We start from the raw sequence: 12,177 nt of genomic DNA, 5'->3' as shown, positions 1-12,177 counted from the left end.
CATCATGAAGAACATCAAAGGCCTTGATAAATGATGAAAGGAGGTAATACGCTACGCACAGATGAAACCCTTCCTCCACTCCGTTCGGACTGTCAGGAGAGTAACTGATGCGTCTCCCAGGTCAGCAATAGCTTCTCATCCCCAACGCCTGGTGTCCCGCTGGGAATTAACCCTGTCATTTCATCTAGTTCTCCATTGGTAAGAAGCAGTCACTGCCAAAGACTTGGCACTGGGGGCATCATTGCTGGCTTTTGTTGGCAATTGTAATATTTAATATTCCTCAAATGAGAGATGACCCTGAGAGTATAAGAAGAATGGAACATTTTTTTAAAAAGGAACAATTGAGACTTTCTTGGTAATCCAGTGGTTAAAACTTCACCTTCCAAAGCAGGGGGATACAGGTTTGACCCCTGGTTGGGGACCTAAGATCCCACAGGTCTTGTGACCCCAAATCCAAAAACATAAAGCAGAAGCAATATTGTAACAAATCCTCATGAAAAAAAAAATCCTTAAAAAATAAAAGAACAATTTTTCTTCATTTTCTAACTCTAAGTGAACATGTGAACTGATTCAAACCCAAACCAAAGAGGAAAGCCAGTCGGAGATTTGAGAAAACATTTGAATAAAATGCCTCCAGGTATGCTGTTGTTCATGCTTGTGACAAACATTTTACAAACACTTCTTATGACAAGACATTATTACAAAGCCCATCCACTGCTTTAGTGGGAAATACCCAGAAAAGGGAAGAGGAGAAGCTAAGAGAAGACGTGAGAGACATAAAATGCAAAAAGGGATGTATGATGTAGTAGAAAAAGCCTTGAGTCAAGGGTGAGAAATGCCCATCCTAGTTCTGCCCTTAGCTGACTGTTAGAATTTGAGCAAGACGGACTTGGCTTCTAATTTCTTCATTTGTAATTGAGAGAACTGGGTCTTTGTTAAGGCAAATGTTTTATGGCTTCGTGTGATTAAAACCTTCCCATCTTCTAAGGAAATTGTATATCACCCAATCTTTTATCTTGGAAGTGATTGCTGTCTTGATATCAAACCGCTCAACGTGCAAGATCTGGGCATGTGATGTGAGCTTCGTCCCGTCTCTTTACAATAAATACATTCTGTCTGTCACTCTTTCACAAACCAAGTGATAATCTTACACAATCAAGAAGCACCCGTCTAGATATCTCTGAAGGTGTCTACAGAGGGCATACTCTTTCCACTTTAAGAAAACAAAAACTTGTTAGTTGATGACCATGTTCTAAATAAAATTACACTCTCCCATTCATTTTATTCTGAAATAAACTTGCATCTTTGGTTGGGGCAAAGCAGCTTGTGAAAAGCATCCTAATGGTACTCTGTGTCATTTTGGACTTCTGTATTTAACAGGGTAGTCATGGAAAGAACACAGACATAATATAAAACTAAATTCAAAATTTGTCTGCTGTATCTCATTTAACTCTCATAATAATCTCATGGAGAAATTTATGTCCCCCAGTTTGTGTATAAACTGAGCCTAGAGAGGTTAAATTGCTTATCAAATACCACACTGCTTATGTAGAGTTGGAGAAGGAAACAGCTACCCACTCCAGTTTTCTGGCCTGGAGAATTCCATAGACTGTATAGTCCATGGGTTTGCAAAGAGTTGGACATGACTGAGCGACTTCCACTTCCACTATGTCGAGTGGAGATAGGGCTTGGACCCAGATCTAATTATTTCAAATCAACTCTGGATGTCTACCTCAGCTGACTTACCTATAAAGATGCATCAACATCAACTAAACTGAAGTTTTGTAGAGAGAGTTCAATGACATGATGTATATAAAATGTTTAACTCAGATCCCATGGCATAACAGGTACTCAAGCTTCTTTGCCTTCTCCAGTGCATGGCATTTATGTGCCTACAGAGGGCATGCATTATTTCTAAAATAAAGATCTCACTGCAGCGTGGAAAAGAGCACTGAAGAAGCAGTTGGATGGGGCCTCTCTGGTGGTCCAGTAGTTAACAGCCTGCCTTGCAATGCAAGAGACACAGGTTTGATCGCTGGTCAGGAAAGATCCCACAGGCCTCAGAGCCACTAAGCCCATGCACAACAACTACTGAAGCCCGTGTGTGTCCTGGAGCCCATGACACACAGCAAGAGAAGCCGCTGGGATGAGAAGCCCATATACTGCAACTAGAGAAACCCACACGCAACAACGAAGACCCAGCACAGCCAAAACTAAAAATAAATAAATAAATGAAAGTTTAAAAAAAAAGAAAGAAACAGTCGGATGCACTCTTCTAAGACCTTTCTCCAAGTCAGTTTATCTTTCTAAGGTTCCTGTTATTACGTTCTGAAGGCTTTGTGCTTATGAAGCAGATATGGACTGACATGGGTGGGCCAGGCCAGGCCCTGTGGTCACTCCACAGCCTTGCATGTGTTCGGTCAGCAGGTTCCTGCCTCCAAACAGTCTGAGCACCCTTTCTGGAATCTGGGCAGGAAATGCACGCCCCACCCCCACCCGGGCCACTCTCTCCAAGAGTCATGGGTGATGAAGGTGTTTCCTGCCATTCTGTACAGGACAGAGAGTCACTTAACCTTGTTTCATTATCAGTGGAGGAGGCGGCGATTGGACCTCCACCCCCTAGGGCAAACGAACTGCCAGGACTGGCCCTTTGGCATCACCCCGTCTTGGTTGCAAGCAAGCAAACCTGTCACCTTCCTGTTTTATCTACACATGGTGTTTGCTTCCTTTGACGTGGATTCTTACACTCATGGTAGGAGGGATTTCTCGAAAAACAATGTTTGTTGTCTGCCTCTGATTCCCTGTCTCCCCACCCCTTTCTCTTTCCTTTTCAAGGCTCCAGGAATTGCTAAATGGCACGTCCTGAACACCCAATGCTCTCAGCTAAAAATACCCAAGCATATGCTTATCTGCACTGGTACTTCCTCTCCAGGGGCCTTACAGACGTTATCTCATTTATCCTTAAAAACACCCCGAGAGGTAGGATGTGGTCAAACAGTGCTCTTCCCAAAAAGTGAGGAAGGCTTTAAGAGGAAAGGTCAGCATTTGAGTTTCTATACCGAGGCCCAGCAGACAAACTCAGCTCTTAACCTTCTCAGCTTACGATCCCGTCACTGCATCCCACACCCTTGGAATGGCAGGAGTCCATGTGCAGAAATGCAAACCCAAGGATCCTGGCACATGGGCAGTGGCCAGGTTAAGAGGGATCTGGAAGCTTCTGTGCTTCTTTCGAAACTTCTTCTGGGTGCCTTTGCTTCCATCACATCTTTAAAGATTGGAGATCCTCCAGCCTTTAGTCATCACTCTGCGTATTCTCCCCAACCACCTCCCAATGGCTTTAACTCTCGCCTAGATAACTCATGGTGACTATCAGTTTCCACATCCCTCATCCTCTCTTCTTAGCTGAGTATATAATAACTATGGATTAGATGTTTTACATGAATTTGTCACCTGCACTTCAAAAATGTATTCCAAGCAGAACACACCACGTTCATCCTCACTCTGTACATCTTCCTATATTCCCTATCTTAGGACCTAGAAATAATGAAGCATCAGAGAGACCTGGGGCTTGTGACAGCTTCAACCCACACCATCACTATTATATATGAGTGCTTACTCATATACAGTAGTATGCACTGAGCTTGGTTGCTTAGTCATGTCTGACTCTTTGCGACCCCATGGGCTTGTAGCCCTCCAGGCTTCTCTGTCCATTAGGATTCTCCAGGCAAGAATACTGGAATGGGTTGTCATGCCCTACTCCAGGGCATCTTCCCAACCCAGGGATCGAACTCAGGCCTCCTGCATTGCAGGCAGATTCTTTACTATCTGAGCCACCAGGAAAGCCCATGAATTCTGGAGTGGGTAGCCTATCCCTTCTGCAGGGGATCTTCCCAACCCAGGAATCAAACTGGGGTCTCCTGCATTGCAGGCAGATTACCAACTGAGCTATCCGGGAAGCTCATACATAAGTGAGCCAGACACCTTCTAGAAGTCCCTCTATCCAGGCTCATTACCCTTCCCAAACACACCCCCAAGGAGACTGACTTCTGTGACATAAACTATTGAGCTCCTTTGAACTCTGGCTGCCAGTTGCACTTGGCCTTTGGTGAGCACTGGCCAGAGACTGGAAGGAGGCAGGAGAGAAAAGGTGTTTTATTTATTTCCCTTCTCCTTCCCCATCAGGTCCCCATGGACTGGCTATATTCTGGACATAAGGCCAGAGCCCATCACAAATTCTTTTCCACACGACTTGTTCTGGGTTCTGATAACCATCCCTTCCTGTCGCCCATCGAACTCGGAGGAAGTAAAGCCTCCTGCCTCCTGATGTTACCAACCTCAGGGTGCTGCTCAATCTCTGCCCTCACACTCTGTAAATCATCCTTACATATTTTTAAAACCTTTTTATTTTGTACTGGGGTAAAGCCAATTAGGAGAAGGCAATGGCAAGCCACTCCAGTACTCTTGCCTAGAAAATCCCATGGATGGGGGAGCCTGGTTGGCTGTAGTCCGTGGGGTCGTTGGGGGTCGGACACGACTGAGCGACTTCACTTTCACTTTTCACTTTCACACATTGGAGAAGGAAATGGCAACCCACTCCAGTGTTCTTGCCTGGAGAATCCCAGGGACGGGGGAGCCTGGTGGGCTTCTGTCTATGGGGTCGCACAGAGTCGGACACGACTGAAGTGACTTAGCAGCAGCAAAGCCAATTAACAATGTTGTGATAGTTTCAGGTGAACAGCGGAGGGACTCAGCCGTACATATACATGTATCCATTCTCTCCCAAACTCCCCTCCCATCCAGGCTGCCACATAACATTGAGCAGAGTCCCCTGTGTTCTACAGTAGGTCCTTGTTGGCTATCCATTTTAAATATAGCAGAGTGTACACGTCCATCCCAAACTCTCTAATTATCCCTTCCACCCATCCTTCCCCCTGGCAACCAGTAAGTTCTTTCTCTAACTAAAGCTCATTTGCATCATTTCTTTTTAGATTCCACATAGAAGGGATGTCATATGATATTTCTCCTTCTCTGTCTGACCTAATTCACTCAGTATGAAAATTTCTAGGTGCATCCACGCTGCTGCAAATGACATTATTTCATTTTTCAAATTCCATTCTTTTTGATGGCTGAGTCATATTCCACTGTATACATGTACCATGGAGTCACAAAGAGTTGGACACGGCTTAGCAACTGAACAACAACCACATTTTCTTTATCCATCCCTCTGTCAATGGACATTTAGGTTGCTTCCAAATCTTGCCTACTGTACACAGAGCTGCAATGAGCTTTGAAGTGCATATATCCTTTTGGATCATAAGTCATCCCTATGTTAAACTTATAATAACTCCCAGCTAGACTGTGCCATCTCTTTCCTGATGGTACCCCAACTACTATATAGCCACCAATTCTGTGTTTTCCATCCAACTCAGATGACTGCACTTCAAGCCCTCAGTACATCTGACCTGATTGCTGTGTCACTTCCTGATCTGTCTCCCTGTGGCTCCCAGGTGTTGTTCTGATTATCAGTGTCTTCTCTAAAATATCTGCATAATCACATTAGTCTGTTTCAGTCCACCAAGGGCTCTCAGGGCCCTTCACCGTTTACTTACTTGTCTGTCTGTCTTTCTAGAGTCAGTCTTTTATCACCCCTTCCAGGACATCCTGCCCTCTATAAATATTTATTAAACAAGTAAGTATTGAATGGGACTTGAGGTCTTAAGGGAACACTAGCTGTTTCCTTTTACAATACTATTTTCTATTTAAGTGCCATTTCTTGTCCTGATGAATGTGTCCCGGGGCTATGAGAATTGTGAACACCTGGGACTAATCTACTACCTTTCTATTGTTCAGAGCTTTTATCAGTGAGGGATTAGATCATGATGAAAAAGATAGATTTCCTGAATTCAATTCCTGATTTATCCACTAGTCCTGTGACCTTGGGCAAATTACTTGCATGTTATGCCTCCACTTACTAATCTCTAAAATGAGGATAGTAATAGTATGCAGCTCATGGATTTGCCACTAGGATAAAAGGAATTAACATATACTAAATACATAAAAGCTGATCGCAGAAGAATTGATGCTTTTGAGCTGTGGTGCTGGAGAAGACTCTTGAGAGTCCCTTGTACTGCAAGGAGATCCAACCAGTCCATTCGAAAGGAGATCAATCCTGGGTGTTCATTGGAAGGACTGATGCTAAAGCTGAAACTCCAATACTTTGGCCACCTCATGCGAAGAGTTGACTCACTGGAAAAGACTCTGATGCTGGGAGGGATTGGGGGCAGGAGGAGAAGGGGATGAGAGAGAATGAGATGGCTGGATGGCATCACCTACTCGATGGACATGAGTTTGAATGAACTCCGGGAGTTGGTGATGGACAGGGAGGCCTGGCGTGCTGTGGGTCATGGGGTCGCAGAGAGTCGGACACGACTGAGCGACTGAACTGAACTGAACTGAACTGAACTGAAATATGTAAAACAGTGCCTGGCATACGGTGGGTACACAATTGATGTTAACTCTTATTTCTTCGCCTAACCTTGGCTCGTCAGCTTCATCCTATGGTGTCTGCCTGTTTGTAATCTGTTTACCTCACCCTTTCATCAAAACAGACTTCTACGCGAAAGCCTTCTCATATCAAAGACCATGACTGCCTCTAGCAGCTGAGACCATGCCTTCTTCACCTCAAGTTGTCATGTGGCTGACACTTTCCACAGCCTCTGCTAAACACATTCTTCATTCACAGCTTAGCAGCAGGGAGGGAAAAAAAGAGTGTGGACACTTAGAATGTCTTCCTACATTACAATTGTGGTTCCCTCACGATCTTTCCCCAAATCAAAAGAATATTTCCTTCAACAACTAAGCCTCTCTCTTCCTCGCTTGCTTTTTTTTTTTTTTGGAGAGACTCACTCCTACATTTCACTCCTTCCAGAGGTTCACAGAGAACATTTGGAACTTAAAAAATAAACTTACCAGAGCAAAACTTTAAAAAACCAATTATAAAATACATGTTTATAAATACATCTTCACTTTTATAAAAAGAAGAAAAACATATCAAGAAAAAAAATAGTAAACCACTATTCTGACATCTTGAAAGCATCACCACTAATAGTTTACAACATTGTTTACAGTCTTTTTTAGATTTAAATATGTTTTTTCATAGTTGAGAATATAAACTGTATATATTTTGCACCAACATTTTTTCATTTTGTCAAATAATAATCACTGACCCCAAAGTATGTATAAGTTTTCAAGATATCATTAATTTAATTAAGGGGCTTCCTGGGTGGCACTAGTGGTAAAGAACCTGCCTGTCAACGCAGAAGATACAGGGGACACGGGTTCAATCCTTGGGTCGGGAAGATCCCCTGGAGGAGGAAATGGCAACCCATTGCAGTATTCTTGCCTGGAGAATCCCCATGGACAGAGGAGCCTGGTGGGCTACAGTCCACAGGACTGTAAAGAGTCAGACACAACTGAGCACAGCACAGCACACCAGTAATGTAATTAACTTAATTCAATGGCATCAATATTCTACTTTTTTCACACTAGTGATTTAATTTAATATCTCCTATTATTAGAAAAATGATTTCCTACTTTAAGCATTATTACTATAAAGCTATGACAAATATCTTTAGTTACAATTTTTTGTCTGCATTTTCATGAAAGAGTCCCAGAATAAAACTGCTGGGTTGAAGAAGCTGAATATTTTCAGGCTTTTGTGATACCTTACACAAAATGGCTTGCTAGGAAATATATGGCTGTTTCTACTTTCACCAGCAGCATGTGAAGTTTCAAGTTAGAGTTAAGCTACCTTTAGCAAGTTCTAAATTTGCATTTTGTTTAGTATTTTCTCACTAAAAGGCAAAGCTTATTTTTTTTAATGTATGTTGTAAACAATTATTAAAATAGATAAAAAGTGGCTCGATCTCCATTTGAATTTCATATACCTTTTATTTCACCCCAATTCAGACAATATTGTAATTAATTATATATGCTACAAGATATTTAAGGAGCACCTCCTTTGCTGGCACAGCCAACTCTGTTGTCCTGAGAGAGCACCCTGAGGACACACCCACGGTCAAGTCTTCCTAGATCTAGATGACCTGTGCTAAGGCCGCTCTGATAAAGCCAGCTCAGGTCACAGGGATCAGCTGACTCTTTGTACAGGCTGTACAGGAGGGAACTCACCAGCAAAAAAGCATGCATCCTCTAGTTACTCAATGAATATTAGCTCAGGGCCAATTTCATGGGAGTCCTGGGAAAACCACATCAACAGGAGAGATCTAGCACCAGCCTTCAAAAAGCCCACATTTCAGAGAAAGGGATGACCATGGAATAATTCATTACCCAATTAAACATGTAGTTATATTTACAACGAAGCACTGGAAAACAGAATAATGACGGGTGGACAGAACATTTGATCTGCTGAGTTTACAGTTTTGACTTGAGCCACAACCACACAGCCATCTTTGCATGCGGTGGTTTTTCCTATTGTTCAGTCACTGAGTCGTATCTGACTCTGCGACATGGACTGTAGTCCATCAGGCTCCTCTGTCCATGGGATTCTCCAGGCAAGATGACTGGAGTGGGTAGCCGTTTCCTTCTCCAGGGGATCTTCCAGACGCAGAGATCGAACCCGTGCCTCCTGCCTTGATAGGCAGATTATTTATCGACTGAACCACCAGGGAAGTTCTACTTAGTAGCTGTATCTCCCTATATGGCAAACGAGGGTGACATTCTCATCTATCCATCCCCATGGGTCTATCCATCCATCTATCCATCCAGGTGGATCGAGGGAGATTATACATCAAAAAGCATGTCCGGGAGCACTGCCTGTTGCCCTCTGTCCCTTCCACACCAGCCTTCCCAAGTTGGCTTTGGTGCCTATTTGCTTAAAAGGATGAACTCAAGGCAGAAAGTGTGGCCAAACAGCCCACACTGCTCACCGCTGGGGAGGAGCAGCATCCTCTGAATCAGGGACAGCTTCCGGTAAATAGAGCAAAACAGAGATCTCCGACGTGTAAGGGCCAGGGAGAAGTTCTCGAAGGAACAATGGGACACTCTGCGGACTATTTACAGAATCCACTGCCCTCTGTTGTGGCTACAAGATCGCTGGCAATTTGTATTGTTTGGTTCCTAACCCCCAGCCTCCCTGTGCACTTCCACCCCCACCAACTGCCTGCTCAGCTATTGTCATTGATGGAGTCATCCTGGCCTTCCCTACACTCCACACCCACTGCCCTCCATCACCATTCCCCCTATTGTTTGCCGGGCTTGGCCCTGACCCCTGCGTATTTATAAAGGCCACTTCCCGCAGCATCATTGTGTGCTCAGGGGCTCTCAGCTCCCCCCGTTTCCTGAAAATGAGCAGGGTAGTTAGGGGGAGGTGGGGGGGCTCGGTAACAGCCCAAGTCCAGCTCCTGATTTCCTCCATGTCCTGTTTACTGTGTTCTGTGAGCATCTCTCTGGCCACTCCTCTGGCCGAGTCCACCAGCATTGCTTCAGCCCTGCCTTCAGTCCAGCAGAGCAGCTACACTAAATCAGAAAGAAGAGCAAAGGGCCTCTGGGTCGTGAGCTGGAATCTCCAAAGGTGTTTCAGTCTCTGGGTAAGTTGCTGGTGTCCTGAGTCAAAACCCGAATCAAAGAGGTTAGGTTTGGAGAGATGACACACACAGCCTATTTCTTTCTGTTTCTTAGGATCTAGAACTGGTGACCATTACAACCTCCACTTTATTCTCAAGTTTAGAGAATCTCTGAGGGTGTGTCCTGCCAGAGTGATCATTAACTCCCCCCTCAAAATCTCTACCCTTGTGGGCAAACACCAGGGAAGGCAAACATGTCCTTTACAAAAATATGGCATTTTCTCTCTTTTCTAGTTCTTGTCTTTGCTCTCCATAGAAGAACTGCCTGCAACATGAGAAGAATGAACTCAGTCACATACCTTAGTGAGGGAAAGAGCAGTACTTCTGTGTACCTGAGGTTATCATATTTGAAATGTCTCAGTTCACTGTCTGTTTTCAAACTTAATTCAATAGGGATTTCCTTCCATTTCCCACAAGCAAGATGAGAACTGAAGCTCAGTCCATGTGATTAACAAACTTGCTCAAGGTCACAAGCCAGTTGCAGAGCCCAGGTCCAACCTGAAAACGTGGTAGTTTAGAGCTTTGGTCGCTGACTCCTTCTTGATATTACTCAAACCTTTCTTCCCTCCGTGCCCCCAGCATCTCCCCATTACCTCTTCTCATTGTTCGTTAGTCTCTGGGAGCAGGATAGGGTACCTGGGGTAACGACTACCAAAGTGCAAGACCTCCTCTTGGAAGGATTTACTGTTGAGCCCTCCAGACCCACAACTGCTGGAGAACATTCAAGGCTCCGTCCGCTGGAATGAGCTTGCTCCTTGTTAAATGAGGCCCTAGCCCGAGCTGGCTTTTTGTAAGTTTGTTCTCTTTCCCACCATGGAGCCCGTCAGGAACTGAGATCTGGGCTGCTCCCTGTTGTTTGTTATTGCAGGCAGATCTCTGTATTAGAAGAGAAACACAGGCAAAGGTGCCTGGAGCCACCAACCCATCAGCCAAGGCTGCCCCTTATGCTTTGACTGTTTGGTTTGGCACAGCTATGATCTTTTCCTCCTGTCTGGGTACCAGCATCCAGACACTTCTCCCAGGGGCCCGTCTGGACACGTCTTTGTCCCAGATCACGATGCAGTCACGTTTCCTCAAGCCCTCAAGCTGAGCATGTATGTGTGTTTGGTCCAGGCTGCATCTTCCTCCAGCCCATTGGTCTCCACCCTGCCCCCTCTCCCCGCAAGCATCCTGTTTCATTCCTGGCCCAGCTGCAGCTCCCAACAGGCAGTGGGCCAGTCTGGGGACTAGTGACAGGGTGAGTAATGCTTGGGGTCAGAGGGCAGCTGCTCCTGGGATCGAGTCTCCTTATATGAGGAGGCTGCCTCGCTGTGATCACCCAGTGGAATGAGTTCCCAGAGCTGATGGGCAAGATAAAGCACATTAACAAAACGTGCCCTCTTTGATTTTATGCCACGAGGACCAGAGCTTGCCTGAAGGACTTGAACCCATCACTGACCCCTTCCTAAGGCCACCACCAATAGGTGATCATCCTTATCATCACCGTAGTCATCTCAGAACTCTAGAAGGTCCAAGCTGGAGGGGGCACAGTGACCTCTCCTTTAATAAATGAGGGAGAGAAGGTCCAGAGGGCTTAAGTGGCCTGCTGGAATCTGTACCCGACCCTCCTGCCCACCCCAGTGACCTCTTCAACTACATATGTCGCCGTGTCTGGAAAACGCCCCCCTGGGCAGCAGGGGGAGAAGTTGCAAGTATGAGCTACAGACACTGGGCTCTCCCTGTTTCTCAAATTAGCTTCCAAAGAATAAGAGAGTGAAATGTCAGAAAAGAGCTCCCCACCCGAATAGACACATCCTTACTTGCAGGTGGGGAGAAAAGGTAGACCACAAGCACCAGGGCTGGGGACCAGTCTCCTCTCTCCCCCTCACCCTAATCTATTCTATATAACGCTAGAGCCACAGGGAGCTCAAACTGGTGCTTTGTGTCAACCTAGAGGGGTAGGATCGGAGAAGGCAACGGCAAGCCGCTCCAGTACTCTTGCCTAGAAAATCCCATGGATGGGGGAGCCTGGTAGGCTGCAGTCCGTGGGGTCGCTAAGGGTCGGACACGACTAAGCGACTTTACTTTCACTTTTCAATTTCACACATTGGAGAAGGAAATGGCAACCCACTCCAGTGTTCTTGCCTGGAGAATCCCAGGGACAGGGGAGCCTGGTGGGCTCCCATCTATGGGATCACACAGAGTTGGACACGACTGAAGTGACTTAGCAGCAGCAGCAGCAGAGGGGCAGGATAGGGTGGGAGGGAGGTTCCAGAGGGAGGGGACATATGTATACCCTTGGCTGATTCATGTTGATGTATGGAAAAACCAAAACAATATAATTAAGCAATTATCCTTCAGTTAAAAATAAATGTTTAAAAAGCTAGAGTCATACAGCCATGGCAATAAATACTAGAAAGAGAAAAAGAATAACACCATGACCAAAAGACTCTCATTACACCCATAAGCATGTCCCTAGCTGTGTAATCACAGCTGCTGCTGCTGCTGCTGCTAAGTCGCTTCAGTCGTGTCCAACTCTGTGCGACCCCACAGACGG

Source organism: Moschus berezovskii, chromosome 25 (genome assembly GCF_049115385.1).
Source record: "Moschus berezovskii isolate FMDL1 chromosome 25, NW_MosBer_1.0, whole genome shotgun sequence".
Lineage (NCBI taxonomy): Eukaryota > Metazoa > Chordata > Mammalia > Artiodactyla > Moschidae > Moschus > Moschus berezovskii.
The sequence above is the reverse complement of the archived record's forward strand: the minus strand, read 5'-3'. Positions refer to the sequence as shown.